The 26,991-nt window shown below is 44.0% G+C and overlaps 1 protein-coding gene across 2 annotated transcripts in view; it reads right to left on the bottom strand.

Moving 5' to 3' along the window:
- IL15 (interleukin 15) overlaps positions 1 to 26,004 on the bottom strand; it is a 57,255-nt gene extending 31,251 nt beyond the window's left edge. Inside the window, exon 1 of one of the 2 annotated variants that reach the window (XM_036031840.1) lies at positions 25,884 to 26,004. The gene's annotated coding sequence lies outside the window, so the exon portion shown is untranslated. Of the gene's footprint in view, positions 1 to 25,399; positions 25,687 to 25,883 lie in introns of those variants that run through there. The other variant, XM_028521242.2, reaches the window with a different exon arrangement.
- Positions 26,005 to 26,991: the final 987 nt, after the last annotated feature.

The following is a 26,991-nucleotide window of genomic DNA, read 5'->3' as shown; positions in this document are numbered from 1 at the left end:
GACACATTTTATAAGTCAACCTTTTGGGGAATATACCCTGCAAAATTGTCTGGGTATTATTTTTGCCTAGGTTCCCCTATACCTTGAAGGGACTTGCGGGTTTGTGAAATTAAGACAGATGCGTGAAATCAAAATAAAGTTTCATGTAAGATATCACAATAAATTGACCAGGTGACTCCACAAAACACACGTTAAAAGAAGTGGTTAATTTGCACTTGCATTCTAAACATGCTGTCCCAGTTGAGCACACAACACCACAAACAGTAAAAAGTAGACATCCTTAGAAAGGATTAGGATCCTCATAAGGAAACAAGGGTCACAGGTGCTCCAGGTTGTGGTTCTCCATTAGCATAAAGAGCAGCTGGAAAGTTACCTGAAACCTGCACGTGAATCTAACATTGACTTCAGCAAAACTTTCTGAATTTAGGACCCAAATGGGAAAGATCCAGTTCTGTATGAACATTCTATTTGCTTACGTTGTTCGACTGTCTAAATAGCACACGGGTACGTAACTACAAGTGTAGGTTGAGAGAAAAGGGCAGGTCGTTAATTATGTTGGAATATTAGAAATGGGATAAAAAAAAAGTAGAGTGTTTGTTCTGAGAGAAGACAGCCTGTATAGTAAACTTAAAGCGTGAATCTCAGCGGTTGCTATCAGGATGATGCAGGCGTTTTTATACATAGGAGATCAACAAACCAGACTTAGGGGAAGGGGGTGAACCGCAGAATGGGAGTTGAAATATATTGTGGGATGATAATAAACGTATTATCTCTTATTTATGTCACAAGAGGCAGACCTGACGGAAAAGCTGCCATTTCTAACCGAGAGCTCTGAGGACAGTGGGACCGTGAGGTTATCCTCATGCCAGGGGCCCCAAGGGAGCTGTTGAAAAGCTACAGGAGGCAGAAAGATCTGGTCAAAGCAGGAGGTGCCGTGATGCAGAAGGGCAAAATTGAGGAATCTGGTTTGGGTGACCATGGCTCCCATAGCCACGTGCTAAAGGAACGGCCAACAAACACAAAGTCAATCAAGTATCATCACGTCCTCAATTATATAAAGCAACCGTTTAACAAGAAACCATGGGAATACTTGAAAACAGATTGTTGTATGTTTTCTCTTACTCGGTGCCAAACAACTATGGGTCCTGGTCCAGAAAAAAAGACCCCTATTTTGTTTTTCATTAGATAAAGAATACAAGGAAAAAACAAAATGTGATTCCAGTCTACTCCAAATTAACTCGTCCAACAAATATTGCTCACCCACTGCAACGCTCTAAGTGCTGTGCTATGAAGCGAAGCTGCCGTGTGGTCAAGGCCAGTGTCATGTCTGTTCTCATGGAGCTCACAGTCCAATGGGGAAAACAGAAAACCCACAGCAATTATGACATAGCATATTCGAGGAGGGGGCTATGAAAACAGTGCAATAGAGGTGAGACTTTCTGGAGGAAGTAGCACAGAGGCTGGGACCTACAGGACACCCAGCCTTTCCTGAAAGAAGAGGGCGGGGAATGTCCTGAGCTGAGAGCGGGCGTAGCTAACGGCCAGGAGACTGAGGCCTGTGATCATTTTCAAGGGAATGAAAGCCATTCCCGACAGCTAAGAGACTACAATCGACATACGTAATTGTCTACAAACTGGAATATTTTTACCTTTGTCATCACTGTGTGGTTTTTTTGTTTGTTTGTTTGTTTTTAATGGGGCAGCATCAAACTGGAAGCAGTTAAGAGTGTATGACGTCTGTTGTTCACTCTGCATCCTGTGAAAGCTTGTCAATAGAAAATTCTTGCTACTCCCAAATGTTTGAAATCCCTTATTTTGAGCACAAGGGATAAGCTTGTGTTTCTGTTTTGTCATACATACCCTCAAGATTCAGTGGCATATAAGTTACTGAGATCACAACTCAGCAAAGATGGATTAATGCCACAAAGTGGTGTTTCGTAGTGAGGTCACTTGGGAAGAAAGGAGACTAACTAGGTAGCGATGGCATTGCAACAACTAGGATGACGGAGGACTGTACCCACCCCACAATTCTTCCGACACCGTTTCTATAAAAGCTCATTCTGACTAACATGCAGCTTAAAGATAAATAGCATGTTTGCATAAGAATTCTAGGAACCAACTTAAAAAGTAACAGACTCCGACCTTTAGTCACCCCAGTTCTGGGAGATTTGCTGACCTTCAGCCGCCATAAAACCAGGATGACATGCAACCAGAACGATGCACCCCAGAACACGGCTCCGCCAGTTTTGAGATCCTTGTCACAGCGGACTGCGCCGGTCTGCCTGCAGCGACCTTCTCAAGCCCCTCCCCTTGGTCTCTTCGTTCCGCTTTCCCTCTCCCTCCTCAAAAAAAACCTCTGCCTGCACTGAGATGCTAAGATGGGCTCTGAGGCAAGAGTCTTCGTCTTCTCAGGTGGCCGGCAATGGAATAAACTTTTTTCCCTCTCACCGGCACCCCCCTCGTGAGTGTGTCTGCCGCTGGGGCAGGCAGCGGGGCCTGGGTGTGGTCACACTACCAGACTTAAACCAGAAAGAAAACAAAGTCACTCCCCATCCCAACGCTATGCTCTCTAAGCCTCTGTTGTAGACTGAGATAAAAGAAAAACAGTGAAAATATATTTAACTTTTTGCCATGAAGGGATAAAAGTGAGAGCTATTAACAGTTTATTTCTTATTGTGAATCCACTGAAAACAGTGTGATGATCAATATGAGACCTTAGGACTCTCAGACTAGTACATTTTCTCATACACGCAGGCAGATCCTTGAGGCCACGCCGTGGTTAGAAGTTGTTGCAATATTTCTTTAATTATAAACAACTAATGGTTCATAAATTACTATAAACTATATGGAAGGCCTTAAACTATACCTCATTTCATATTATTAGTTGCTAGTAACAATTACTGAAATACAAAAAAATACAACTGTTAGCTACTCTATAGAGAAAAATATTTATATTCACCACTTTACCATATTCTACTTATGTTCTGTCTTCAAATATATAAAACAAAGACAATTTTCACTATTAGTAGTAATAGTAAAAGAGTCATTGCTAACAAATGCTACTTAGCAGTTATTGGTTGGAGCTATTTCCATACCTACTAATTTTTCCACTACAACAACTATGTAACAAAGGTCTTGTCGTCACCCTCATTTCCGAGGTGAGAAACCTGGGGAACAGAGAATCTCGGGGCTTGCCCAGAGTTACACAGGCAGTAGGTGGCAGCCCTGCAGCGGGCGCCAGGCAGCTGGCTGGCGTCCACGCTCCTACCGTTCTGCCACACTCCTCAGAATTACACCAATGCCACCCCCTGCCTGGAAAACCCCTACTGCCCAGTGTGTCGGAGGCTCCTACCTTGAAAATGAAACTTGGCCAGTAGGGTTGCTTCCAGAGTAGGGAGTGAAAACACTGTCTGTCTAGGCAGGCTGGAAGACAGGCTGCCCTCAGGTTCAAAAAGATGTGTGAGCAGATGTTGCAGCCAGGAGCGTGAGAAAGCTAAGAGAAACAGAGGTAGAAGAAGACACGTGAGTGACAACGCCTCCATGCAAGGGCTGATACCCTCGGGGGAGCTGGTTGAGAGGACATCTGGTGGCAGGCTTGGTTTTGCTGCCTACCTTCCCCCACCCACCTTAAGATTACTGATAAACACCAACAGGAAGGGGAGCCCCATTCAAGAGGCAGCCAAAGGTGACTGAAAAACAAAGGCAGGCATCAGTTAAGCAAAGAGAAGGATTGAGGGAATACACCCAAGCTTTCTCTCTGGAAGGAATCCAGAAGTTCCTGCCCAAACCCATAGGGAATCGAGAGGATGGCTGAAGAGGGAGCCAGAGGCTCGCATGGGTGAGGCAGTGGTGAGGGGATGCGGAGCAAACCAAATGCAGAACAGCAGAGACGCCTTGAAAGCACGGCCAGGTGAGGTAGACAGAGGCTCAGGGGCTCTCCAGCACCTGTCTTTCAAAAGGCCCTCCCTTCTAAAGGAAATATTGCAGCCCTGGCTGGCGTAGCTCAGTGGATTGAGCGCAGGCTGTGAACCAAAGTGTCGCTGGTTCGATTCCCAGTCAGGGCACGTGCCTGGGTTGCAGGCCATGACCCCCAGCAACCACGTATTGATGTTTCTCTCTCTATCTCCCTCCCTTCCCTCTCTAAAAATAAATAAATAAAATCTTAAAAAAAAAGAAAAAGAAAATATTGCTTAATAAGGTTGTGCTTTTTCCCAGCATATGCAGCATTAAACGTTATCTCTATTGTGACATCACTTAACAATTTTGTATAAAATGGTAAAGCAATTTAACCACCACATTAATAAGCTGCAGTCATACACCCTGTACACTTCGTTAATACACAAATTACACTTCTGTAAAGTGAACTTTACTACTAGTGACAGCAGACAAAGCTTCATGTCCCATAAAGCATGTCAACAATGTCAGGTTAGGGCTCCACAGACTATTTAGATAACCTACTGTATCAGAAAGTTAGAAGTGAGGATCAGCCTTACTCACGGCAGATGGCAATAGTGTATGTGACCAACCCGCACAGGCACTTCGCAATGTTCTACATACCACGTAGAGACAAAACATGCACACCGCCCTTGGGGACACTGTGCCGAGTGGCCGGACGGGGCAGAAAGGGACATTGTGGCTGCAGAGAGGAGACTGGTGGGTGCTGGAGGTGTGGGGTGGGGTGGAGAGGTGGGTGAGGGGCTCAAAGGGTACAAAGAAAAAGCAAAATTAAAAACAATGAAAAAACCCCCAAACAACCAACAAAGACATCACCAAATCAATGCACAAGAAGTCTTTACGTTATAAATCTCCCCAGCAAGTCTGGTTAGCTGGTGTCTTAACCCATAATAAGTTACCAGTTAAATTAAGGGCTATCTCCCCTGCATGCCAGGGCCCCAAGCCGCCCACGGAGTGTGATTCCCCCCTAGCCTAGTGTTCACCTGTCCTCGACCGCAGCAGACTTGCATTTCAAACTTTGTACAGGAGGTCAACGGTCACTTCAGATGCACTGTGCAGAGGAGAAGCTGTAAGCCAGGTTTTCTGGGCAACTTATCTAAAGCAAAGGCTATTGATCTGCTTGAGCCATCTCAAATGACACAGAGTACCCAGTAGTGCCCAGTAGTCCTTGGGCCTATTAACTTCGATGATATGTAGCTTTAAGTATTTTATTCTGTCTCCACTGGCTCTTCTCAGCCTGCCACACCGTTCCTTGGATCTTAGTCTAAACCGCCATCCAGCCTCTCTCGGACTGCCCTCTACACTATCCAAGAGCACCCCGCCCCTGAATTTGCTCTTCTCTGACTAGAGATCCTGGTAAAACATGGATTGTATCATGTCTTTCCCCACTTAAAACACCCTCTGGAGGTTCCTGGTTGCCCATGGGATTCAGTTCAAAACAATACTTGGAACCAACTCCATGGCAATACGTAATCTATCTAGTTCCTGCCCAATTGTTCAAACTCATGACATGCCACACTCCTCCTTCCTCTTTGACACCTCTCTTCCCTGGCCTTTCAAAAAAAAAATTCAAAACCAGACAAACAAAACAAAAACATGCTTGTGTGTATATACACATCACATGACAAAAAAATCAATGGACTCTATATTCTCTCTCATTATAACTAAAAAAAAAGCCCAAAGAATTTCAAAAATTAGTATTTGCTTCAAAACCACATATCCTTCCTATACATAAATAAACAGAGCTCTGAAACGCAGAAAACAAAGTCATTTCTAAATCTTGCTGGATGGACAACGCAAACTCTTTTTTTCACAGTGACTGGCATACCGAGAATGAAAATATAAGGTATAAATTGAACTACAGGCGCTCGAATACAGGACAGACAGGCACTTGCTCTTAACAAGATGAGCCACTGTTATCTGAGATTTGAGCAAGACTGCCTTTGCTCAAATTCTTTCATCTTAAATTGTCCCATAGGAAAACCGTGCCATCATCTGAACAGATGGTGATAATCGTTATTGCTTAGTAAACGCCTACCATCATCCAAGAGCCATGCATAACAGGGTAAAGGCTGTTCACAGAACCTGGATGAGGCAGGAACCATTCCTAGACATTGTTCTGACAAGTAATGAAACTGCCAGCATCAAATTCCAGGCAGCCCAATCTCCTAGACCCTCTACCAACTGTGCCCTAAAAGTGTACTTGACAAAAGTCAGCACTTATCATTTTTTAAAAAATAATGAGTTCTTCATTAAAGAAATAGAATAATAATTTCTTAAGATAATAAAATCTTCCTTATGCTAATACCAACTTCAAGCCTACTAGCAAATCGCTATGGGTATTCCCATTGCATTCAGGAATAAAAAGAAGATACTCTGGTGATATTCTTTGGCATTTTCTTGGGGTTTCCAATTAATGCAAATAATGGCATGAAATAGAAACAATAGTTATGATTACTCATGGATGAAACCACTACCGGCATATTCTATAATTACTTAACAAAGCTAAGCAAATTACATAAGGCATCGTAAGAACTAAAATAGCAAGTTTTATGAGATGGTTTGGAACAAAATAAGTGATAAATGAAAATTACATAACCAATAATATTCATATCCATCATTCTATATCTTAACAATATGTTGAACAATTTACCTACCGGGGCATCCAACCTGCAGCCCACGGGCCACCTGCAGGCCAGGACGGCTGTGAATGTGGCCCAACACAAAATTGTAAAGTTATTTAAAACATTATGATATTTTTTGTGACTATGTGTCACAATGTATTTAATGTGTGGCCCAAGACAACTCTTCTTCTTGCGGTGCGGCCCAGAGGCGCCAAAGGTTGGACAGCCCTGATAGCCCCTGATGACGAAATTATATAATATTTAGGAATGCATATGATAAGGAAGGTGCTGAATATATAAAAAGCCAATAAAACCAGACAGTTTGAGAAGCATACTTTACTCCTGGAGGGAAACACTGTATATTACAGAGATACTGTTTTTCTAAATTATAAGAAATAAAATTGGAAGTAGAATGGACCTAAAATTGACACAGAAAGTTAAATGGATACTAGGATCTTAACGTGGATAGGGAAAAATCTGCTGGTGAAAGTAATTCTGAGATGGAAAAGTAATAAAGAGGAATTAGATCTAGTAGGTGTTCAAATTTACCACAGAATGAAAATAAGCTTGTCACCGAAGCATGGATAGATGGCTACATCAAACACGGATTCATGAAGCAGCAGGTAAAGGAACCTGATTTGTGACAAAGATTCTGAGAGGTCATTGGTTAGCTACTCAGGAGAAAATACTCATCTCACATCATATGACACATTCCAGCTTTAAAAAAATACATCTTGAAAAAATATGTAAGTATCTGATTCTGGATAGGCTTTTTGAAATTTTTGCTTTAAATTTATTGATTTTAGAGAGGAAGGAAGAGGGAGAGAGAAAGGGAGAGAAACATGGATTTGTCAACACCTTGGGGTATCAGAATGATGCTCTAACCAGCTGAGCAACCCTGCCAGGGAGCTGGACAGGCTTTAAGGTGATGTTTAAATGCTTAAAAAATTAAGACTGAGAGATTTGACAAAATAAAAATCATTAAGCCTGGGTAAGTTAATGTATAGTACAGAAAATGATAGAATATACAGACTAAAAAGAGTGAAATGTGTTAAAATGTACTGGTTTCTTATATTGTAAGGGATTGTAAAACTTGGTTTCAAAAAAGAAAAATACTCCTAAATATAAGGAACTACAAAGCTAATTTAAAAAAATGAAAATATGAAGAAACACTTTAAGAAATGCCATGTCTGCAAAAATCAAGAATAGGAACTAAAATTTATCACTTTAAAAATTTGCAAATATAGCCCTGGCTGGCATAGCTCAGTGGATTGAGCGGGGGCTGGGAACCAAAGTGTCCCAGGTTCGATTCCCAGCCAGGGTACATTCCTGGGTTGCAGGCCATGACCCCCAGCAACTGCACATTGATGTTCTCTCTCTCTTTCTCTCTCTCTCCCCCCCTTCCCTCTCTAAAATAAATAAATAAAATCTTTTAAAATATCCTCTCTCTTTAAAAAAATTTGCAAATATAAACATTTTATAATATTTTTCTGGAAAGGTAGTATATTCACATGGTTGAAGAACAAAACGGTGTGAGGTATGCATTTAGAAATCACGTCTTGACTGCTGCCCCGGCCCTCCCTACCCCCCCACCCCCACCCCGTTCGCTTCATTTAGACAACCGTTCTTATTAGTTCCTGTGGGTCCTTGAAAGTGTCCTTATAAAATGCAAGCACATTTAGAAATATATGCTTATATTCCCACATTCCTTAAATAAACTAACACATTTTACGTGAGGGTGAATATTTTTATGAGTTGAAATACTATTTGTATTTCTTTCTTTCACTTTTATTTTATGTTTCCTTTTATTTTTATGGCTGACACTATTACAGATGTCCCCTTCCCCCACCTTTGCCCTCTTCCTACCAGGCCCTGCTCCCCCTTACCTCTGGCCATCACCACACTGTTGTCTGTGTCCACAGACAATATAAATATAAATATATACATATATATTTACTTATTTATATTGGCTAATCCTTTCACCTTTTTTCATCCAGCTCCACTCACCCCCCTCCCCTCTGGCAGCTGTCAGTCCGTTCCGTGTGTCCAAGTTTCTGTTTCTATTTTGTTCATCAGATTCCACGTAAGAGTAAGATCACATGGTACTTGTCTCTCTCTGGCAGGCACACTTCACTTGGCCTAATCATCTCCAGGTCCATCCACGCTGTTGTAAAAGGTAAGGTTTCCTCCTTATGTCATGGCCACGTAGTATTCCAACGTGTAAATGTACCACAGCTTTTCCATCCACTCACCTCCTGATGGGCACTTGGGCTGTTTCCAGATCTTGGCTGTTATCAATAACACTGCTGTGAACACAGGGGTGCATGTATTCTTTACAACTGGTGTTTGGGGATTCTTAGGATATGTTTCCAGAAGCGGGATCGCTGAGTCAAAAGGAAGATCCATTTTTAATTTTTTGAGGAAACTGCATACTATTTTGCCCAGCGGCTGCACCAGTCTGCACTCCCACCAACCATTCATGAGGGTTCCCTTTTGTCCACATCCTCACCAGCACTCGCTGCTTACTGATTTATTGATGGCAGCCATGCTGGGGGGTGTGAGGTGATACCTCCTTGTGGGTTTTATTTGCATCTCTTTGATGATTAGTGAAGTTGAAGATTTTTTTGTATGTCTTTTGGCCATCTGTATGTCCTCTTTGGAGAAGTGTCTATTCCGGTCCTTTGCCCATTTTTTAATTGGATTGTTTGTTTTCCTGGTGTTGATTTGTATAAGCTCTTTATATATTTTGGAGGTTAATATCTTATCAGATGTATCATGGGTAGAGAACAGTGGTTTCTCTTTTCATTTTGTTGAGGGTTGTTTTTGCTGTGCGGGAGTTTTTTTTAGTTTGATGTAGTCCCATGTGTATCCCATTTGTTTATTTTATCCTTTACTTCTTTTGCCCTAGGAAACACATCGTCCAAAATACTGCTCTGAGAAATATCTGAGAATTTACTGCCTATGTTTTCTTCTAGGATTTTCTGAGTTTCACAATTGGTATTTCTTTTAATTGCAAACTGTCCATTCATAATATTTTTCCATCATTCTATTGCTATGTATTCCTCCCCCACACTCTCATAATTTCTAAGATATTAGAGAGAAAATATCTTGGTGATTTGACAGGCAAATATTTTCTCCCAGTTTATCATTCTCCTTCAGAATTTCCCCAGAGTGAGTTGGGCTTTTTGTTTTGTTTTGATTTTGTTTTTGCCAGCCAAAGGATTTTTTTAAATGAGTCAGATTTATCTTTCTTCACTTTTAGATGCCTACATTGAATAATAAAAAAATTTTCAGATTCTTTTGGGTTTTCTAAGTATTAAGTCATCTACAAATAACAGTTTTACTTTCACCTTTTTAAATCTTATCTTCAAATTTCTTTCTCTTGTCTAGCTGTGTTGGCTAACAACTCTGGCCAGGCATCACTGGTAGTGGGGGGGACTGTGCACCCTTATTTCATTGGTATTTGGAGCAGGAACAGCGGAAATGCACCTGGGATTTTGACATTATTTATAATGCTGCAGATGCGTGTGTGTATGTGCTAGTGAACAGTCTGTCAGTTTGTCGTGGTTATAAAATATTTAACACTTGCTTTGTTTAGTTGTCTGTCCTTTTTTCTTTAAACATCCAGAACAATGATTGAGTTGTTGAATTTTTTCAAATGACTATTCAGCATCTATAGAAATTAACACATGCTTTTTTCCCCCTCTTATATCAATTAATATGATGAGTTACTCTGAAGACTTCCTCATTTTTCATTCCTGGGAGGAACCCTTCTATTGTGATTCATTGCTCCTTTAATGGGTTGCTGGGTCCCTCGACGGTAGCAACAAGGCTTATGTGTTTCTCCGGGAGACGGTTAGTAACTTTCTTAAGTTTGGGAATTCTTAAAAACAATTCCGGGAAACGGAGCAGTTTCGAGGAAGAATACGAAGCTAGAGGATAAGTTTTACCTTGTTAATAATTATAAGAAAAAGAAAGCATGTTCTTCACACTTTTTCTTTCTATTTATATTTCCTATTTCCTGATGCCACAAATGATTACCCAAGACAGGAATTGCCTTTTTCCTCTTAGTTTTCTTATAAAGAGTTTCATTTTTCATAAACTCCTGCCTTTAACTGTTTACATTCATCTATTCACATGGTCCAAGATCTTCTCTGAATGAGTTGAAATAACTGAAAGTAGAAATGAAATCTGTGTGTTTACTTTGTCAAGAGAAAGCCAGTTCTTTGGATTTCCATGTTTGTAGTTTTGTTTAGTTCTTGGGGCTGAACTTGATTTTACTTTATTCCCAAATATTTTTCAGAAGTTTCAATAAGCCATTCAAAAAATCTAATCCACATTATTCTCTAACTTCTTGATATTGGTAAAAATCATCCAGAAACTTGCCCTGGCTGGTGTAGCTCATTGGATTGAGCAAGGGCCTGTGAACCAAAGGGTCACTAGTTCAATTCCCAGTCAGGGCACATGCCTGGGTTGCAGGCCAGGTCCCCAGTTGGGGACATGTGATGGGCAACCACACACTGATATTTCCCTCTCTTTCTCCCTCCCTTTCCTCCTCTATAAATAAATAAATAAAATCTTAAAAAAGATGAAAAAAAATCATTCAGGAACTGAATAGTTCAAGTACATTATTTAATTTTACTCACTCGAGTTCCTTTACAATTCACCTAAATAACAGCAGAAAGTGAGATGCAGAATTTCATCACACATGCCACAGGTCAGCGAACTATGCCCCACAGGTGAAACCTCACCTGCCAGCTGGTTTGCAAATAAAGTTTTGTTGGAAGAAAGCCACACCCATTCGTGTCCAGGGCTGCATTCCAGCAATAAGGCAGAGTTGAGTGTGTTAAGACAGATTATTTGGTTTACAAAGCCTAACATATTACCATCTGGCTCTTTTCAGGGAAAAAAAAATTGCTTACCTCTGATATATACAATGTTCTCTGTCCTCAGAAAATGTCTTACATTGTCTATGACAAATGGCATTTTCTTTCTTAACCAAGATGTTCATTAAAATATTTCTGAAGATAAACAAGGTCTGTCCAGGAAGTAAGTATCCGGCCATATAATATGAAAAGTAGAGACATCTACTGAAGAACATACAACATTACAGGAAACATTATACACAGGACAATGACACCTCCGTCCCCTTCAGAGTGGGCATCTTGGGCCCCACACAGTTCTCGCAGGGTCTCTTCCACTGTTCAAAACTCTCTGCAAAGTCCTTTGTTGGAGTCACCATCGACTGCCCCATCTCTTTTCCTGAATGTCACCAACAGTCTGAAATCTCGTCCCTTTCAAAGGTGATTTTAGTTTTGGGAAAACCCAGAAGTCACAGGGCACCACATCTGGGCTACAGGAGGGCTGAGTCCCCTGGGTCTAGTTAGCAAGCTCCCCTTCTTGATAAAATTTTAAAGTCTCACGAAGAAAAAGGCCGTCGAAGGGCCAGGAAAAGGGCACAGCCAAGTGCCGCAGATTCAGGGCAGAAGAGACCGCCAGTCCAGGCAAGGTCAGGTTTTTATGGACGATAAATTGGAGCCACCTTAAGAAGAACATAAAATCATGATGGGGAAGAGAGACAAGTGGGAAAAGAAACAATACCAAGAGGAGGGAAAAATGAGAGAAGGCGAAGAAGCCGTGTCATTTTAGCCCCTCAAGACGAAACATTTTCCTTTCCCCTTTGTGAACACGCGGCTTCCACACAACGGAAAACTAGGCAGGCCTAAATTTAGCAGCGACCAGTTGCTGCCTCTTTGCTCTGAATATAGAACATCTTCTTGTGAAAGGAATACTGCACACGCATAACTTTGAACTCTAATTATATAGATATGGAAAGCTACTTTGGTGACTTTCTGGCCTTTCAAACATTTCCAGTTAAAGACAAATGACCAATAAAATGTCCCCACATATATATGTTTAAAATGAATTTTCTTCTTTTGAATTGTTCAGGTATTTATATAAAAAGAGCCGCATAAAAATTATTCTTCATTACTGGCTGGCGTAGCTCAGTGGATTGAGCGCAGGCTGCGAACCAAAGTGTCGCAGGTTCGATTCCCAGTCAGGGCACATGCCTGGGTTGCAGGCCACGGCCCCCAGCAACCACACATTGATGTTTCTCTCTCTCTCTCTTTCTCCCTCCCTTCCCTCTCTAAAAATAAATAAATAAAATCTTCAAAAAAATTATTCTTCATCATAAAAACCAGCCAATCATTACCAAACAATTTTCCAGTACAGCCACTATAGATAATTGTCTAGCTATTAAAGGGGATGGTATGATTTACAGCAACCACAAAGGCACCAATCGCTGTGTGACTGCCTGGTGCTGCCACGGGAGACACAGCTCATCTGGTGCAGCAGGGGATGTCACAGGACAATTTGTAACGAGGCACATTTCTTACTACCTGCTGATACGAGCCTATTGATGAAAGCGATGACTTAATTCCATCACACATCCCCTGCTGGCAAATAACTGGGTTTGACCATTTCCATTGCTTCTCACGCATCCCTCACAGAAGCAAAGAGGTATGTTCACCGCAGTCCTCACAAACCACACAGTGGAGTTAAAAAGTCGAAGGCAAAGCTGGTCCTCTCTTAAACACAGACGCACTTCAGACCGCACTGCACCCTGAAGTTGCAGTGGAGTTGGCTGTCACTCTTCCAGTGTCTCATTATGCCTGCTGATGAGGCTTCTGGTATCTCCTACGCTAAACACGTGGCTTTGTATGAAATGTAGCAGCTGATTTATCCTGAACTTTGGATCTCTGAATCAACACCGTGGCCATAAATTTGTTTTAAAAGTCCCATAAGTCTTGTGTCTAAAGCACTGCTTGCCAGGCTGCTTCCTGACAAGTAGACTATAGCAAGGCTATAGTGCCTATAAAGCTGCTAAGAGGCATACTGTCTCCATTTAGGTAGCTTGTCTGCCAACTGGTCAAGTGCTTGGCTCTTGAGGTGCGGTACAGTCCGTGTGGTTGCTGGCCTTCTGCCCCTGGACTGGATGGCAGGACTTATCTGTCTTTCACAGCTTTGCTGCTGCTTTCTTCTTGCCCAAAACTGTGTCTGAGTACCTGGGACACAGCTAACAGAATGCCAGCCCCTAGGTTAGGAGAGTTCCCAAAACTACTACTATGAATAGATTACCATCCCTTTCTCCTTTCTAATCTTTGCTTTCCAGGTTTCTCTTTCATGCTCCTCAGCTTTTGAGCAAAGAACATGGACTAGCTTAACATCATTGAGCACCCAATGTGCCTCATTCCTTCCATAAGATTACACATGTGTTACCATCTTTAAGATTTTGACCCTTTTTATTGGGTATACTTTGGGGGGCTTTCTAGAAGGGGGCATGAAGAGGTGTAGGGACCACTTCTGGCACCAGGGCCGACCGTGAATAACTGAGGCTGCATTATTAGCTTAAATGGCCAAACTGCTAATAAGATTCTTTGACAAACATGGAGTGGGAACCAAGAACATTGGAAAGTCTTGTAGAATATATCATCTAGGTTAGAATACAATGTAGAAAATTATCTCTGTCCAGTTACGGAACATAGCCCCTAGCAACTAACATTAAAGGCATTGCTGTCACGTGCTTGGACCACAAACATTCATTGCTATAAACACAGAATCTCTCTCTCTGGACATGTTGTATAAACAAGGCAGTGCTGTCAGCATCTCTTACTGGACTCCATGCAGACTACCATCTCTCTAGTCATGCATCAGCAGCACATCATAATTTCTGAAATGAGGGTTCACATGATATTGAGATTGAAGGCTCTTGGGTGACATTGGGGGCCTTCCTAATCTTACCAAGTCCTCGAGGGCCCTGGAATCCTGGAGACTGGGGCTCTGGTCCTGATTCTGTCTTTTGACAGCTATGTGACATTAGCAGGATACTTCATGTCTCTGAACCTCAGTTTCTTTATCTTTAAAATAAGGAGGCTAGGTTGGACCGTGTCTGAAGTTCCTTCCGGTGCCTCAGTACATCTACGAAGGTTACAGATTGGTTATCAGCATGTGATCCAATTCGTCTATCTTGTGTGACACCTCAAAAGCACCAGAATTGACCCCTGAGGGAATTCCTCTAGTGCCAGGAAGCTCAATGTGTTGTTGTACTTTTATACAAAGAAGTAAAATTGGGGCTGACTATCTGTCTCAGCTTCCCAATTTAATTCTTCACTGGTGGTTCCCTCGGTGAACAGGGAGCACAAGGCGTGTGTGATGCATGTGCTGTCTCTCCATATTAGCTTCAATTTTAAAAGAGGTCCAATTACCCCTAAAATATAGGGTTACAACAGGGAGTCTACAAGCCCATATGTTTTGACGATAACTGAAGGGCTGTTTTAGTAGATTTTGAATTGTTTTAATTTCAGGTTTTAGATGTAACTATCCTGTACCAGCCCCAGCCCCACCAGCAAAATACCTCAACAATACAATCTACTCGATTCCACCAGTCTCCATGGAGTTACTTTGTGGGTCAGAACAAGTAAAGAAATCATGCCGTCCACGGCTGCTCTCGAACTACTCTGCTTCGCCCTATGTCACTGCAGCAGTCACTGCCTTCTACCTTGGACACATGAGAAGATGGAAGTGTCACAATCTCTTTCTCGCTGTAGCTAAGGCACCATGTTTTTGCTTTCACACTCGGACCTTTGGGATCCTTGCCCAACGTGGCTTAATGATAATGGCGGCAAATATCATCATATATTTCCATAGCTAACTGTTTCTTGTATGAACCAGTTGGGAGGCGGGAAGGCAATAATTTCAGTTCCTACTTAGATAAAGTGATAGCAAGGGCAGCTGGCTCTTTGGAAGTCTTCCCTGTAGGTTCCAGAGAAATAAGGTAGTTTGCACAACACCCAGATATGCTCAGGAACTGATGCCCTGTCTGTGAAAATCCCGTGGGAGAGAGAAGGGAATTGCATCTCAGTTTGGCAGCCCGGAGCTGGACAGTGGAGACCCAGAAGTGGAGGAAGAGATGAAGAGGAGGGTTTTGGCTGCTGTATCTTGTTCCCACACTCATTTTCCCAGCAAGGTAGGATTGGGAGAAGCCTGTTTCACTGCATGTGTTAACCTTGACTGGTACTTGTTGTCTGAGCCTGGGTTGTGGGGCACACAGAACCTGAACATTAGTGACACAATTGCATAAGTCTATAGCTCAGACCCAAGGAAATGCTCATCCCATCACCACCACCAGACAATGGGGTACCCGGAGCAAAGGACTGGGAAGGATCCTTGGGGAGCAATGTATTGGAAGAGTAGACAGTCAAGGAGTTGTTAAATCCAGAAAACAATAGCATAAGCTCTTCAGGCTGCTATTGCTGAAGAGACCTTAGGGTCTGTGGCTTGCTTGCCTGGATTCAAACCCATAGGCTGGAAGCAAATATTTTATAAACTTCAGAAGCAGAGTGAGAGTAATGTGCCTTGAATTTTAAAAGGTCAAGGTTTGAGAAGAGAAATATTTCAATATCAAATCCAAAAGGCCAAAAGCCATCATAAAGTCGCTTGCCTGAAGTTTTAGAGGTCCTTCACAAAACAGTGAGAGCTAGAATCTTGCTTTTGGGAGTTAACTCTAAAGACATAAACTATAATTTTTTTTTACCTGGCACCTGGGGCTACAGGAAAATTTGAACTGACAAAGTAATGTTATAACTATATATTTGTTCTCTTGAATGCTGGAGAGAAGAGGCACTAAATAAATGGAATATCTACTATTTTTACAAATAGTAGTAATCTATTTTGTCATCTATTTTGTCTCCTGAGACTTATTTTCAAAATACTTGGTATGTAGAATTAAGAAAATGAAAAGATTTAGATTTGAAGGAAGTTAGAGAATAGGGTGTGCCTTGTTTCTATTTCCTTGCATTTTACTGGGATTTATTTTGCAATTCATACAATTACCCCTTCAATGATCAAACTGGCACACAATATTAAACAGTCCTTTTTTGGTTCTATAAAATTCATGCTCATCTAAAGAGCTCATGAACCTCACCCTAATAATGAAAGTGAGGGTGCTACTGTGGCCTGGCCCTCAGGAAATTCTGTTTTCCTTTTCTGAATATGGAGGGAATGGTTTCCCAAAGCTCTGTGACCACGGATGGTTTCTTTCCGGTCAAACCTAGTCAGTCACCTCTGCTCGGAGCCTTCTATCCCTTGAGCCCTCAGCAATATGCGATCACTACTGACAACAAACATCATATTGTTGAAGGCCTACTATGTGCTAGGCGAGGCACTGAGCACACAAGGACATGATGTTTCTCAAACTTCAGCCCTTCCAACTCCACCAACCCATTCTCACCATCCTTAGTACCGCCTGTATGGTTTACTCCAGAGAGGCAGTGTGAGCACAAGTCAACAGCGTCAAATACTGCGCATAGGATTAGAAAAGTGTCTATCAAGTGGAGAGAACACGAACAGGGATATGGTCCCACTATTTTTTTCAGGGTGCCAGAGAGGTGGTGAAGTTGGGGTTTTGCCCGGAGAACTTCATAAGGAAGTGGTTCATGAAAGATGGACATGCCAAAAGAAAATGAGCTACTAGATACAGAGAAGACCTCAGTGGTTGCCAGCAGCAGGGCTGGGGGTAGGTGAAAGGGATGAAGGATGTCAAAAGGCACTACGCTTGCACATAATTAAGTCATGGGAATGCAATGTATCTGAGAGAGCAGCACTCTCGGCAGGGGGAACACCCAGTTCAAAGACCCTTTAGATAAGGACAGAGCAGTGCGGCGAGGAGCAGAAAGGTTGTCGATGGGACTGAACGAGTGAGCTAAGAGAGAAACGGCGGCTGAGATAACAGGCACAAATCCTTCAGGGCCCCATTCACCACTCTCATGGAACCTGGCTTATAACGAAGGGAAATGAGAAGGCAGTGGGAGTTTTGAACAGAGAGGTGATGTGACTTAATATTTCAACAGGATCACAACGCGTGGCAGATCTCTAAAAGATAGCTGCCATGCATCCACGTTTCCCCGCCGTGAACAAGCATGGCACACTACCCATCCAGGGACAGTCAGCGTCCTCGCCCCTTGAATCCGGGGGGACCTTCGGGCCTGCCTTTCCCCATGGAATCGGACAGACATGGCAGTCGGTGAGTTCCACATCCAGGCCTCTTAAGAGCATCTGAAGCTCCCCCTTCCTTTGCCACAGTAGCTGGATACTGTGGACAGCGTCGACAACCGTGAGGCCGTCATGCTGCGAGAAAGCCTGGTCTACCCTGGTGGAAGGGCCAAGTGGAGGCGAACGCAGGAGTCGGCCAACAGCCAGAACTGGGGCCTCATATGTAATACCCCGTGTCTTGAGATATGTCAGACAGCCAGCCTTTGCAGTCACATCAGCTGAGACCACAGACATCGTGGAGTGGGGACAAGGCATTGCCAGTTTTCCATCCAAATTTCTAAGCTGGGAACCTGGAACAAATGAAATGGTTCCTATTGTGCACTAGTAAATTCTGGGGCAGCTTATGTGTTAGCAATGAAGAACTGATGCTGAAATTGATAGGAGACCAGGGGTGGGGAGGCACCTGAAGAGGAGCAAGGGCACAGTCAGTGCCAGCTAGAAAGGCACTTGTGGGATGATCACCAGAGGCTGGAGAGAGGGGAGCTCACGTTCTGTAGTAGGAACAAACAATAGTGTCATCAGCAATAATACAGAATTAAGGAAATGGGTCTCATGAACTTTTGGACTTGGTTAAGATGTCCAAGTGTGATTAAGTGACTTCATCTAGCTGCCTGGGGTTAATTACAGAAAGAAAAAAGATGAACTAAAATGTTCAGGCAGAATTTAGAGGAAATCATTCCACTTGGGGCTTGCTAGGCAGGAAAATAAAACTTAGTGTCATGCTTGCCTGTCCAGGCAGCAGAAGATTCTCAGAGAAAGAAATAGTCTGAGGGCCAAGTTCAAATTCAGGGTCCAAAAGTACCACGTGCTCTCGGGTTAAAGAGCAAGTGCAGTGTGTAGGTGGAAACATCCCTCACTGAGACCTCGGGAAGACTGAAAACGCGGCGCCTCAAGAGACTGTCAGCCAGAGCAGAGCACCTCTGAAGATCCCAAGGGCTTTTCCAACAGCATCCTGACTTGTAGCCGAAGGGAAGAGGAGCCTCTCTCAGGAGCTTTGTGGGTATCTCTTTTTCTAAGAGAAGGAACCTCGATAAAACGTGTGGGAAACCCCCAAGGTTTATAAGGAGACTGTACTACAAGAAGCACCGCCGGCTAAACAAAAGGGAGAACACGAGTCGTCTCTAACGACTTGTCTCTAGATGGCTAACTCCCTAGGAGCAGGAAGCAGCCTTCCCAACTGCAAACAAGCGCGAGCTCTCCTGGACCGAGGAAGAATCCGAGGAGGAGGCTCTCCCTTCCCAGGCAGCCCAGGTGAGCTGCGGGATCCACGAGGGGCGGAACCTTCAGTGCTTCATCCCCAGCAACCAAAGGGGAACCGACCAGCAAAGGTAGCCCAGTTGCAGGATAATGACAGTTAAAAAATGACTGTTTTCTTAAGTCACTGGTGTCAGGGGCTTTTTTTGTTGGTCTGCCTAGGTGGGTTTGCTTTTTGTTTTTGTTATTTAATGGAGGCAGGGCAGGAACTGGAAACAGGGTAAGGAAGACGTCCTGGCCCCTGTGTCATAGGAGAAGGGGGTTGCGTGCGGGGTGGCCCGTGGAGCAGGGAGACCACCTGCTGCAACGACACCCTGAGACCTGGGGGCAGTGGCTTGGCCTCGGGTGGCTCTGTGAGGGAGGTGAGAAGGTCAGGTATGGGAAACCGTGAGGGCACAGCTGAACGCTTTTGGGGGAAGGTTGAGGCGGTGTGTGAGAGATGTTACAGACAACCTCTGCAGGTCAAAAAAAAAAAAAGAAAGAAATTGCCAGTCAAGTGGGATGGGGAAGATGGCGGGAGAAGCAGTTTTGGTGTTAGCACGTCAGGAGTCCAGTGAGTACTAGCCATCCAGTCAGAGATGCTGAAAGACGTTGGCTTTCTGAGTCTGCAGTCCAGCGAGGGCATGATTGGAGAGAGACATTTAGGAACCAGCAGTACATGAAGACAGTAAAAGCCGTGAGACTGAAGGAGATCACCCAGGGTGTGACTGCAGATAGAGGAAAGACCTGAAGAGTAGACCTTAAAAGGTTGTGGGAATGAAGAACCAGTAAAGGACACAAGTAGGTACTGGTGCGGTCAGAGGAAATAAGAAGAGCGGCTGGCCAGCCAGCCAACTCCACAACTCTCCGGCGATGCGCAGGAAGGGAAGCGAGCCTGACCTGTATGACCTCTGACACATGCACGTTTAGCAGAGCTGCGGGCATCGCGGCCAGAGCCAACCAGTTCAAGAGAGAAGAGAGAAATTAGAGACAGAGGATAGAGTTGCCTTTGAAAGTTTTCCATAAAAAGGGGACAGAAAACCAGGTGGTGGCTGGAGAGAAACATGAGGTCAAGAGAGTTGGGTCTTGTTCAAATGGGAAAAAAATATAGTGTGGCTGTATACTGATGGGAAAGACCCGTGCGAGAGAGAAAACTAGTGATGGTGGAAAGAAAGAGTAAATTATGAGAGCTGTGCCCTTGAGCAGATGATTGGCAGGAGACTCCACACCAGAAAGACTACCATGTGTATGGCTGGTTTTCTTACTTCTGATCTGTGATTTCTTCAATAAGGCCCGCCCCAGATGGAATTGCCTAAATGCTGATTTATTATAACGTGCTAACATTGTCTTTATTACTGTATTACTTATATTGCCATATTGACTTATGTTTTCCACATGTTTTCCATTCCTCTGCCGAGCTGTCAAGGCCATTGAATGCTCTGACTCACTCCCACTGAAGTCAGTCCAGAGTAACTACACGGCCAGCTCCTGGCTGGGCACATGGGGCCCGCTGTCCTATCTTTTTACTGAACACGTGACTGTAGAGACAAACACATAAAAAGATGAATTTAAAGAGACAAAAGCTGATAGAGGGGAATGTAGACAGCACCGGATAAATTCATATCCGGGAGAAATTGTTCAGCCTGGGTAGCAGAGGGAGCAGCCAAAGTCACGGGGGATGGACATTTCCTGCAGGACAGGGGAGGGCTGGCGGGGCACACCGAGGAGTGGCCCGTGTGTCCAGCGCACAGACCGGGGAAGTGGGTCTGGAGCTGAGGCTGGACAAGACTAGGCTACAAAAGCAAGCCAGGCCCCCAAGCCCAGTTGGACCCTGTTCCCACCTGACCCCCCGCCCTGCCTGCTCTAAACAGGAAGCCCGTATAGCTGCCGGGCTCTGCTTTTCACCGGGCAGCCTCCCTGCCCTGACCTCGGTGGTCATCCAGAAACCAAGGGAGGGGTGTGGCCAGTAAGTGTGAGCTGGATCAGAGATCTTCCAAGTGTGGGGGCAAAGGGTCTGCGAGGGCACAAAGAGTTCCAGAGACACCAGCTTCCAGATCCGCTATTTTCATATAGTTACATCAGTTAATTATTATCCCTTTTTATGAGGGACATGCGTGAAATGTGCCTGAGGCAAGCAGATTTCTAGCAAGTTCTCCTTTCCTTGTTCCCCTTTCATAATCACCCTGCTCTCATTTTGTGAAAGGAAGGCATCTTTCTCCCTGTCCAGAACCTTACCCTGTGCCTTGCCTCTCCGGGGTGCCAAATGAAAGGACAATCCGAAAAAGTGACATCAGAGAAACCTTCTCTGATGAGAGCGCTGACGTCATACCATCCATATCTACCTCTACACACAGTTTAGTTTTATGCCTAAGTACTTCTTATTGTAAGTTAGTGAGTTATTTTGGTTAATCACACACTAATATTTAAAGAAACATAAAGAATCACTTTTAACAACAAAAGCATTTATTTAAAAATTAAATTTAAATTACACATTTTTGTTGCTGAGGAGGGAGGAGAGCCAAGAAACTGGGAAACTATGCTACCAAGTCTCTAACTGGAAAATGTTCAGTTAAAGAATAATTGCTGGGTCAGAGCTAGCAGTGTGCAAGGGTTAGAAACTATAAAGTTTCTAACTGTAAAATATTCCGTTAAAGAATAATTTCAAAGGTCAGGGCTAACCATGTTCAAGTGGTAGTTTGTCTCTCAAATTTCTATGAGAAGTTCTCTGAGCAAGAGACCCAGCGAAGAGAATGGGATGACACAAGGGATCTTTGACTCTGTCACTGGTCTCGTCTCATGCTGCTGTGACAGGTAGAGCTCCCCCTGCCACCCACTGTGCAATGCCTTCATCTGAGTAAACACCTTCTGTCCCTCTCCTGCTCTTCCCTGGACTCTGTCTGCACACCTGGAGGAACCGTAGTGTGGAGAGGAAGTAACTATGTGTGGGAGAAATATGACCAGCTAACAGGGACTCAGAACTTTTTGTCCATTTTTGTGTGGCTTATACGCAGTCCCCTACCCTTCTAAAATAACTGGCAAGACACCAGGAGACATAAAGTGTGTTAAAACACTGGAACATATAAGCACACGAATGCCCTGCCTCCTGATATAAAATGTGCACAAAGAGTATTATTGAACTGAACTGAGATCAAAGAGCCTCTTCTTCCCTATTTCTGATTCTAGCACGAAGGAGCTTTTTAAACAAAGGATACCATCCCTTGGCATGAACAAAATAATAGGTATACTAGTTATATAGTTTTAATAGTTACTAGTACAGTTCACCATTAAATAGTTAGGAGAGAACACATCCCAGTACTACCAGCTACAACCCCAAATGCTCTCTCCACTCTCGTATGGAATTTTTCCAACCGATCCATCAAATAGGGTCTCAGCAAGCACCTCAGCAACATTCAGTCTCAATAGTCTCAGGCAGGAATCTCTAATCACTGGGTAAATTCATCTAAGAGCCAATCATTGAGCTGAAGAAAGAAGCTGGCCTCTTGTCAACCCTGACACCAGGGTTGACAAAGCCTTCTGGAAGGGGATTCCCCGAGTAGCTGACTATCCCATCTCCGGTGTGACAGTAATGGGAAAGTCTTCTGTCCTGATCTCTCCATGAACCCCCGCCTTCTGCTGCAATGGATAAATGCATACACAGATTGATCATATAGATCAATCCGCATTTGCCTACCACATTTGTCAAGCTCTGTCAGCAAAAACAGTACAAATCAGACAAATATTTTCACTCAGAAACCATAAAAGAAACTTCTCCAAAGAACCAAACACATACACACACTCATGTGAATATTATTTGGCCATAAAGGTGATCTTTAAATATATATTTAATAATGTCAGCCATGTTAAGCGCCATATAAGCATTGCTTTAAATCTTAACGTTCTATTCTTATAAAACTGCATCAAAATAAAATAGTGGTTGATGGTCGTTGTCAAATTGTGGAAAGTATTTCTATGGAAATAATATCAACCTTCATAAATACCTGATCAAATCTGTCTTGGTTCAAGTCCCAGCTCTACCATTTTCTAGCTATAACCTTGGGAAAGTTATGGAATTACTCTATGCTTCCATTTCCTCGGCTCTAAAATATATTCCTTACCACCACATAAGTTTATTATGACAATTTTTAAAAATACATTCTTGGAACCACATCTGATATATAATAAGAACTCAAAAAATTAACCAGATTAGTATTATTTCCTATAATTCAAGTTGTGGGCCCAAAGACAGTACTCTGTATTATCCCATTACCTAACCTTCAAAAGAACAGTTATGTCCCTGGCTGGTGTGGCTAAGTGGATTGAGTGTGGGCCTGCAAACCAAAGAGTCATTGGTTCGATTCCCAGTCAGGGCACATGCCTGGGTTGAGGGCCATGTCCCCAGTGTGGGGTGTGCAAGAGGCATCCACACATTGATGTTTCTCTTTCTCTTTCTCCCTCCCCCATCTCTAAAAATAAATAAATACAATCTTTTTTTTTTTAAAAAAAGGATAGTTACATAATGAACAAAATTTAACAGTAAGGATGGTCTTCTGAATTTTAAAAACTTTTAAAAAGTGTTTTTGGGTTTGAGACCCAAAAGTGGTAAAAACTGCTTAGAATTATGGGTATTTTCCTCAGAGAAATCCAGTTATACCCAAATTTCAGGGCTTTGTTCCCAGCCTTCTTAGGTCTGCTCGGAGCCAGCAAATGTGAGATGGAAAGCCTTTTTGGGTTTAAAATCCTTCAACTATCAAATTCTTTCAATCGACTTTAAGCCAGTTTTTTCCCACCCTCCAAAGATGTTTATAAACATGCATTTCACTATGTGTGTGATACAGCTGTTGACATTTATATATTAATCCCACAGATTAGAACAAAAAGCATCCCCTTGCTTTTCCTAAACCCACCAGGAATCTGTAGGAAAATTCCAAATTCCAGAACTATAACTTCACATCAGATTCTGGACTTCCCACTTCCCATGAGCAGAGCAGTGAATGCCAATGTTTCAAACACTGTTTGGGGTCGAAGACCCACCTAAAAAGCTGAGCAGAATTATGGGAACACTCTGCCTATTAAACCTTCCCCACCAGGGGCCATCCCAATCCCCCTTCGTCTCCCTGTCCCTCAGCAGATACTACTTCAGGAAAGGTCATTCTGAGTACAACCAGCACTTTGAAAGGATAAAACAGAGGGAGGAGAAAGATAAAGATATGGCATTAAAGCACTACTGTAACAAAACTTCAGAACTTTTTGAGACTTTTTAACTGAATGAAGTAAAATTTAAAATTTTTCATCACTTTGAAAATCTTAAATGGCGGTGGCTTTGTTTATAGTCCTTTCCTTTATATATTTTCACATTCTCTCTTTAGTACCTCCCCCCTCTGTCTGCCATGCCTGCTGAAACTGCTTGTCAATAAAAGGGCAGGTGTTTAACATTTAATCAGCGTTGCACTTGATGCTTCCAGTAGAACGGTTCCCCTTGTGGCTCTGCACGGAAGGATGCGGTAACCAAGGAGACCTGACTTACTGGTTCGATCCCGTCTCTTTAGGCACACCAACAAGACGAAGGTGCCCACCAGCTGCCAGGTGATGCCACTGCCAATGGCATGACATTAGAAAGTAGCTGTATTATATAGCATTGTACCCCTGAAACCTATAAAATGTTATTAACCGATGTCACCCCAATAAAGTAATTTTTTTAAAAGTAGCTTTAAAAAACACAATGAAAAATAATAACTAGTGGGAACCACTTCACTTCCAGTTTCAAAACTCCTGACTCATAACAATCTGTCAGAAGCATTCCTGAAAAATAACCTCACTTTAGACATATGTTGAAGTGAACAAACTCTTACACACATGGAATTACATGGTTAAATTAAAATATATTGTGTACACTCGCAATAGGCCATTTTAATAACAGTAGAAAAAAATAACTGGATTTGCATTTAAAGCACAGTTTGCCCCCATGCACAAAAATTAATTCAAAATAGATCAAAGACCCAAATATAGGATCTGAAACAATAGGCAGAAGAAAAGATAGGTACTAAGCTTACAGACCTTGTTCAGAGAGGACACTTACGAACTTGACCCCAAAGGCAAGGGAGGGGGAGGCAGAACTAAATGAATGGGTCTGCGTCGAACTGAGAAGCTGCCACACGGTAAAGCCACCTCCAACAGGGCATTGGACTGCAGTACAAGTCTGCATTTCTTCCAAGTTCCTAATACTGCTTTTCTAAGAGACAAGGGTCTTCTTGTCCGGGGTTGGAACTAATAATATAGACCCAAGGCTGACTGCCACACAGGGACCATTCCTGCAAATTCCTCTCCCTGGGAAAACCGGGGTCCTGCTTAAAGAAGAAGACGCAAACTTGATTTTGTCAGCAAAGGTAGAGACAGTCGCGCAGGCGCACACACACACACTTGCACTGGCCCTCGAAGAGTTGGAGAGGGAACAGGGAAGAAGCAGGGAGCTGCGGTACCTTTCTTGAACTTTCTGAGCTCAATTAGGTGAGAAACTCGGCGCTTTGTGCTGCCAGACCCCGTCTTCTCCCGAACCGGCGGCTTGGCGAGGGTGGCCAGGCGCACGTCCCCGCTGTCAGCCAGCCCTGGAGGCTCGCCGGCAGCTGGCACCGCGCACAGAGGGCAGCGCGCTGGGGAGCCCGCGGGATGCGCAGGTGGACCAGCGATCTGCGCTCCTCTGGAAGTGGAGGATGGCGAGTACAGCGCACGAGAGATATAAAGGGCCAGAAGGTGGAAAACCTCTGCACGAAGCGCAAGCGAAAACTGAAGTTGCGGTCAAGTTGCCCATAAGAGGGCGGGGCAGCCGGCCGGCAGCCTGTTGGGGGAAACGGGTGGGTCCAGCTGGAGTTGGGAGGGGCCCGAGGCGGAGACTCTTCTGGCAAAATTCTATCGCCCTCTCAACCAGCACCCCGGCTCCCAAAGCGGAGAAACGGAGCTCCGTACCTCCATCGAGTGCCGGCTGCAGGGTCGGGGCGGCGGGCGGCGCAGCCCGGGGCGCGGCCGCCCGGCTCCCTTTTCTATTGGGCTGCGACGACGACAGGGCGCGAGGGAACTGGGATTCCCCAGGGCGCTCTGAACCCAGGGAGTCCCAACCCCCCAGCGAAAAGAAAAGTGAAAGAGAAAGAGTGAGGAGCAAAGGCGAAGATAAACAGTCCCGGCGACTGGGGGGAGGGAGGGATGGCAGCGTCCTAAAGGTAACGACCCCTGGTGTCGCGGCCCCCCTCCCCCCTGGGTTTGGTACGCAGGTCAGGTTTCTGCCACTGCCACCCCGGGGGGCGCAGGACTTGGAGGACTAGCGGCAGGTGGTCCGAGGGCTGGCCCCTGGCCTTGGCCTGTACCTCCCTGTGCACCTGCGGGGAGAGAGCGAGGAGATGACGGGGAGCCCACCTACGGCGTCCACGTAGCCAGGCAAGGCGCTGGCGGGAGGCCTCCCCAGCGAAGCCCGGACCGGGGACCCGGAGCGGCGCGGGGCGTATGGGAGCCCCCCCCCCCGCCCGCCCCCAGAAAAAAAAGGGAAAGATGTGTTGATGTGTTGGCTTGGGATGGACTCCTGCAGACCAGACCCTTGGCTCGCCGCGAAGGCTAGAAAAAGGCAGGCTCTGAAGTCTTAATGGAGAAAACTTTGGGTAACTAATACTTTATCCAGGGCACCTAGCACGAAGGGTGAACTTGAAGGAATGAGCCTTCTACTGAGCTATTTCCCAGTCTGGTGCGTAGTTGGGTGTAAACACTGCACGTGATCCCGTTTAATGGCATCTCGTGAACTTGTATTATTGCAGTGTTTTACTGTCGAGGCTGAGTAATCGGCATGCCAGAATCAGCAAAGGCCTCGTGCCCAATTGTGGAAGCGCTTTGGAGAACCTCGCGCATTTGTGAGCCACCTAAAGTCCCTAATGGAAGACACTCCACCAAAATTTTCAGAGTTATGTCATAGAGAAAAAAAGATAAAACTCTGTGGAGTTTAGTAAAACACTTATCTATGCTTTTTTTGGTATTACATACATGTTAAAAATAAAATAGAAAAACATTAGAAGTGATTTAAATGTCAAAC

Source organism: Phyllostomus discolor, chromosome 8 (genome assembly GCF_004126475.2).
Source record: "Phyllostomus discolor isolate MPI-MPIP mPhyDis1 chromosome 8, mPhyDis1.pri.v3, whole genome shotgun sequence".
Classification (NCBI taxonomy): Eukaryota; Metazoa; Chordata; class Mammalia; order Chiroptera; family Phyllostomidae; genus Phyllostomus; species Phyllostomus discolor.
Note: the sequence above shows the minus strand (reverse complement) of the source record. Positions and strands in the feature narration are given on the sequence as shown.